The sequence below is a fragment of the Chlorocebus sabaeus genome, chromosome X (genome assembly GCF_047675955.1).
Source record: "Chlorocebus sabaeus isolate Y175 chromosome X, mChlSab1.0.hap1, whole genome shotgun sequence".
In the NCBI taxonomy this organism is placed as follows: domain Eukaryota; kingdom Metazoa; phylum Chordata; class Mammalia; order Primates; family Cercopithecidae; genus Chlorocebus; species Chlorocebus sabaeus.
Window position 1 is genome coordinate 81,393,608 of NC_132933.1, and position 6,713 is coordinate 81,400,320.

Genomic DNA, 6,713 nt, shown 5'->3' on the forward strand with positions numbered 1-6,713 from the left:
GCATTTAGGGATAGCCCTCATCTGTTTGATCAGGCACTGGGGCAAGATCCAGGCCACTTCTCAAGTCCAGGCACTCTGGTCCTTCAGTATGTGGATGATTCACTTTTGGCTACCAGTTTGGAAGTGTCATGCCAGCAGGCTACTCTGGATCTCTTGAACTTTCTAGCTAATCAAGGGTACAAGGTGTATAAATCAAAGGCCCAGCTCTGCCTACAAGTCAAATATCTAGGCCTAATCTTAGCCAGAGGAACCAGGGCCCTCAGCAAGGAATGAATACAGCCTATACTGGCTTATCCTCGCTCTAAGACATTAAAACAGTTGTGGGTTCCTTGGAATCACTGGCTTTTGTCGACTATGGATCCCTGGATACAGCGAGATGGCCAGACCACTCTATACTCTAATCAAGGAGACCCAGAAGGCAAATACCCATCTAGTAGAATGGGAACCAGAGGCAGAAACGGCCTTCAAAACCTTAAAGCAGGCCCCAGTACAAGCTCCATCCTTAAGCCTTCCCACAGGACAAAACTTCTCTTTATACATCACAGAGAGAGCAGGAATAGCTCTTGGAGTCCTTACTCAGACTCATGGGACAACCCCACAACCAGTGGCATACCTAAGTAAGGAAATTGATGCAGCAGCAAAAGGCCAGCCTCACTGTTTATGGGTCGTAGCAGCGGTGGCCGTCTTAGTGTCAGAGGCCATCAAAATAATACAAGGAAAGTATCTCACTATCTGGATTACTCATGATGTAAATGGCATACTAGGTGCCAAAGGAAGTTTATGGCTATCAGACAACCACCTGCTCAGATACCAGGTGCTACTTCTTTAGGGACCAGTGCTTCAAATAAGCACACATGTGGCCCTCAACCCTGCCACTTTTCTCCCAGAGGATGGAGAACCAATTGAGCATGACTGTTAACAAATTATAGTCCAGACTTACGCCACTGAGAGGATCTCTTAGAAGTCCCTTAGCTAATCCTGACCTTAACCTATATACCAATGGAAGTTCATTTGTGGAGAATGCCATATGAAAGGCAGGTTATGCCATAGTTAGTGATGTAACAGTACCTGAAAGTAAGCCTCTTCCCCCAGGGACCAGCACCCAGTTAGCAGAACTAGTGGCACTTACCCAAGACTTAGAACTGGGAAAGGGAAAAAGAATAAATGTGTATACTGATAGCAAGTATGCTTATCTAATCCTACATGCCCATGCTGCAATATGGAAAGAAAGGGAATTCCTAACCTGTGGGGGAACCCCCATTAAATACCACAATGAAATCATGGAGTTATTGCACGCAGTGCAAAAACCCAAGGAGGTGGCAGTCTTACACTGCCGAAGCGAAAGTCAAAGGGGGCAGGAGGGAGAGACAGAAAGAGAGAGACAGAGAAAGAAAGAGAGACAGAAAGTCAAAGAGAAAGAGAGAAGGAAAGAGACAGAAAGTCAGAGAGAAAGAGAACGAGAAAGAGAGAGAGGAAGACAGAGAGACAAACAGCAAGTCAGAGAGAGAGGAAGAGAGAGAGACAGAAAGTCAAAGAGAGAAGGAAAGACAGAGAGGAAGAGACAGACAAAGGAGGAGTCAAAGAGAGAGACAGGCAGAGGAAGAGACAGACAAAGAGGCAGTCAAAGAGCAAGAGGGGAAGAGACAGAGACAAAGAAGGAGTCAAAGAGACAAACAGAAAGTCAAAGAGAAAGAGAGAGAAGTAGTGATGAAAAAACAGTGTGCCCTATTCCTTTAAAAGCCAGGGTAAATTTAAAACCTATAAATGATAATTGAAGGTCTTCTCCATGACCCTATGACACTCCAATACCACCTTGTTGTCAGTGGTCAGTGTAAACAAGAGTGTAGCCCGAAAGCACTGAGGCCACTGACGACCCGTAGGCTTCCTGTCAAAAATCCTTAACCCAGCAGGTTTCCTAACAGGGACTCTTAATTAATTACTACACAAAGATCCAACCAGATATAGGAGGAATTCCCTTCAGGACAGGACAATAGATGGTTCCTCCTGGGGGATTAAGGGAAAAAGACACAATGGCTATTCAGTAAGTGATAAGGAAACTCTTGTAGAAGCAGAATTAGGAAAATTACCTAATAATTGGTCTGCTCAAACATGTGAGCTGTTTGCACTCAGCCGAACCTTAAAGTACTTACAGAATCAGGAAGGAGCCTTCTATACCAATTCTAAGTTGAATGTGAACTGAATGAGATTTTATTAATAGCAAAGAAAAATTAAAATCGCAAACTTACAAGGTTTCCAACAAAAGTGAAGTTTGCTAAAAGTTAACAGTGTAACATGTATTATCCTAACTTCTAATCTTATGGAACTCAGACCCTATCAGTGCCCCTCAAAGCTCAAGTCCGTCAGCACTGGGCCATACAACTAATACCCCTACTTATAGGGTTAGAAATGGCCACTGCTACAGGAACCAGAATAGCAGGTTTATCTATTTCATTATCCTACTACCACACACTCTCAAAGGATTTCTCAGACAGTTTACAAGAAATAACAGAATCTGGCCGGGCGCGGTGGCTCAAGCCTGTAATCCCAGCACTTTGGGAGGCCGAGACGGGCGGATCACGAGGTCAGGAGATCGAGACCATCCTGGCTAACACGGTGAAACCCCGTCTCTACTAAAAAATACAAAAACCTAGCCAGGCGAGGTGGCGGGCGTCTGTAGTCCCAGCTACTCAGGAGGCTGAGGCAGGAGAATGGCGTGAACCCGGGAGGCGGAGCTTGCAGTGAGCTGAGATCCGGCCACTGCACTCCAGCCTAGGTGACAAAGCAAGACTCTGTCTAAAAAAAAAAAAAAAGAAAAAAAAAAAAAGAAATAACAGAATCTATCCTTACTCTACAATCCCAAATAGACTCTTTGGCAGCAGCAACTCTCCAAAACCACCGAGGCCTAGACCTCCTCACTGCTGAGAAAGGAGGACTCTGCACCTTCTTAGCGGAAGAGTATTGTTTTTACACCAACCAGTCAGGGATAGTATGAGGTGCTAGTACGAGATGCTGCCTGGCATTTACAGGAAAAGGCTTCTGAAATCAAACAACGCCTCTCAAACTCTTATACCAACCTCTGGAGTTGGGCAAGATGGCTTCTCCCCTTTCTAGGTCCCGTGACAGCCATCTTGCTATTACTCTCCTTCGGGCCCTGTATTTTTAACCTCCTTGTCAAATTTGTTTCCTCTGGGATCGAGGCCATCAAGCTACAGATGGTCTTACAAATGGAATTCCAAATGAGCTCAACTAACAATTTCTACTGAGGACCCCTGGACCAACCTACTGGCCCTTTGACTGGCCTAAAGAGTTCCCTTTTGGAGGATACTACAACTGCAGGGCTGCTTCTTCACCCCTATCCAGCAGGAAGCAGTTAGAGTGGTCATTGCCCAATTCCCAACAGCAGTTGGGGTGTCCTGTTTGGAGTGGGGATTGAGAGGTGAAGCCAGACTTCCTGGGTCGAGTGGGGACTTGGAGAACTTTTCTGTCTAGCTAGAGGATTGTAAACGCACCAATCAGTGCTCCATGTCTAGCTAAAGGATTGTAAATGCACCAATCAGCACTCTGTAAAATGGACCAATCAGCACTCAGTAAAATGGGCCAATCAGCACTCTGTAAAATGGACCAATCAGCAGGACGTTGGCAGGGACAGATAGGGGGATAAAAGCTGGCCACCCCAACCAGCAGCAGTAACCCACTTGGGTCCCCTTCCATGCAGTGGAAGCTTTGTTCTTTCACACTTCACAATAAATCTTGCTGCTGCTCACTGTTTGGGTCCGTGCCACCTTTAAGAGCTGTAACACTCACTATGAAGGTCCACAGCTTCATTCTTGAAGTCAGTGGGACCAAGAACCCACCGGAAGGAATCAACTGTGGACACAATACTATGCAGTCACAAAAACCATGAGCAGCTCTATATAGACTCACTTGGAAAGATATACTTCCAGGATATACCCTTTCGGGGGTGTCCAATCTTTTGGCTTCCCTGGGCCACATTGGAAGAAGAATTGTCTTGGGCCACACATAAAATACACTAACACTAACAGTAACTGATAAGCTAGCTATATTTTTTTTAATTGCCAAAAAATCTATTTATTTATTTAGAGATGGAGTCTCATTCTGTTGCCCAGGCTGGAGTGCAGTGGCACAATTTCGGCTCACTGCAACCTCTGCCTCCCAGGTTCAAGCGATTCTTCTGCCTCAGCCTCCCTAGTAGCTAGGACTACAGGTGCGTGCCACCACGCCCAGCTAATTTTTTGTATTTTAGTAGAGATGGGGTTTCTCCATGTTTGCCAGGCTGGTCTTGATCTCCTGATCTCAGGTGATCTGCCTGCCTCGGCCTCCCAAAGTGCTGGGATTACAGGCATGAGCCACTGCACGCAGCCCAAAAATCTCATAATATTTTAAGAAAGTTTACAAATTTGTGTTGAGATGCATTCAAAGCAGTTCTGCGCCACCTGAGGCCCACGGTCTGCGGATTGGACAAGCTTGCCTCAAGTGGAAGAAGCAAGGTGCAAAACGGTGGGCATATAATGCTAAAATTTGTTTGTTTTGAGACAGGGTCTTGCTTTGTCATCCAGGCTGGAGTGCAGTGGCACAATTGTAGCTCACTGAGGCCTCAAATTCCTGGGCTCTCAAATAGCTGGGACTACAGGGGAGAACCACCAAGCCTAACTAATATTTAAAATTTTTTGTAGATATAGGGGTGGAGGTGGGGGTCTCCCTGTGTTGCCCAAGCTGATCTCCAGCTCCTTGTTTCCAGAGATCCTCCCACCTCTGCCTCCTAAAGTGTTGGGATTACAGGCATGAGCCACTGCACCCGGTGGAGGTGCTGTTTTTCTAAACTGTGAATCTGGAGTATGTCACAGAATTGACCAAACTTTCTGACCTCTATCTGCTCCTAGTGCCTTACACAGGGTTGAATAGCACTTCCACAAGTAACCCACAAAGAGCTTCTACAGAACAATGCCTGGGCAAAAGCTGAAAACCTTGCGAACATAAGGGGGCATTTCCACTTCTTCCAACTGAAAGCAGAGATTCTGGAAGAGTAGGAAAGATAGCAGCGGTGAATGCAGAGCTATTTGACAGTGTCTGAGAAAACAATCTGGCTTTTTGGACCGTGACTTAAGACATTGTAACAAGGTTTTAGCACGGAGAGCACATTTCTTAAGGGCTAGAGCGTGTTTGCTTGGAGACATGCCAATTAGATCATGTGAGTTTTAAGCAGAAAACAAAGTAAGAGTTGGCTCACTCCTGTAATCCTAGCACTTTGGAAGGCCGAGGCAGGCAGATCACGAGGTCAGGAGTTCGAGACCAGCCTGGCCAACATAGTGAAATCCCGTCTCTACTAAAAATACAAAAAATTAGCCAGGCATGGCGCGCCTGTAGTCCCAGCTACTCAGGAGGCTGAGGCAGGAGAATCGCTTGAACCCAGGAGGCAGAGGTTGTGGTGAACCGAGATCGCGCCACTGCACTCCAGCCAAGGCTGCAGAGTAAGACTCCGTATTTAAAAAAAAAAAAAAAAAGTTCAAAGAAAGTAAAAATGGTTGCAACGGAGCACAGTAATAACGGCATTGCGCTTCCAGCCGCGGAGCAATGCCGGAGGTCGGGCCGGGGCCAGGGCTGGGGGATGGGGGCCAGGGCTGCAGCTCGGACCGCCCGTCTAGCCCCGGCGTACCGCGACACCGGCTCGCAGACGGTCACATGCCGCACCTCTGCAGACCGCAGGATGCGGCCGCGCGTAGCGGGGGAGGCGTGAGTTAGCGGGGCTCCAGGCGCGGAGACTTTGCTGGAGGAGACCCTGAAGGACCTGGACGAGTGCTACAAGAAGGTCCGCGGCGACACGAACTGCGCGCAGAAGCCGCAGGTGCCATCCTACGCCCAGCGGGCCCTGATCCGCAGCTAGGAGCCGGGCGACCAGAAGATCCAGATCGTGAGCCAGAGGGCGGAGCTGGTGGAGAGCCGCACGCGGCAGGTGGACAGCCACGTGGAGCCGTTCCAGGTGCAGCAGTAGCAGGGCGACGCGGCGGGCGACAGCGGCAAGGTCCGCCCGGACAGGCCCAGGGGCGAGGCGGCCGCGCAGGCGGAAAAGCCCAACAGCAAAGCGTTCTCGGCGGCAGCGCAACAACGAGAACCGCGAGAACGCGTCCAGCAACAGCGACCACGACGACGTCACCTCGGGCACGCCCAAGGAGAAGAAAGCCCAGACCTCCAAGAAGAAGCAGAGCTCCATGGCCAAGGCGTAGCGGCAGGCGTCCCCCGCAGACCTTCCCATCGACTCCAGCGAGCGCTTCTAATGAGAGATGATCCGCTGCGACAACGAATGCCCCATCGAGTGGTTCCGTTTCTCGTATGTGAGTCTCAACTATAAACCAAAACCCAAGTGGTACTGTCCCAGATGCCGGGGGAAGAACGATGGACAAAGCCCTTGAAAAGTCCAAAAAAACAGGGCTTATAACAGGTAGTTTGGGGACATGCGTCTAATAGTGAGGAGAACAAAATAAGCCAGTGTGTTGATTACATTGCCACCTTTGCTGAGGTGCAGGGAGTGTAAAATGTATGTGTATATATATATATATATATATATTTTTTTTTTTTTTTTTTTTTTTTTTTTTTGAGACGGAGTCTTGCTCTGTATCCCGGGCTGGACTGCAGTGGCCGGGTCTCAGCTCACTGCAAGCTCCGCCTCCCGGGTTTACGCCATTCTCCTGCCTCAG

At 48.4% G+C, this 6,713-nt stretch overlaps 1 pseudogene; it reads left to right on the top strand.

The window, feature by feature from the left end:
- Window positions 1-5,539: 5,539 nt before the first annotated feature.
- LOC103232162 (inhibitor of growth protein 1-like) lies at window positions 5,540-6,461 on the top strand (annotated as a pseudogene).
- The last annotated feature ends 252 nt before the right edge of the window (window positions 6,462-6,713 follow it).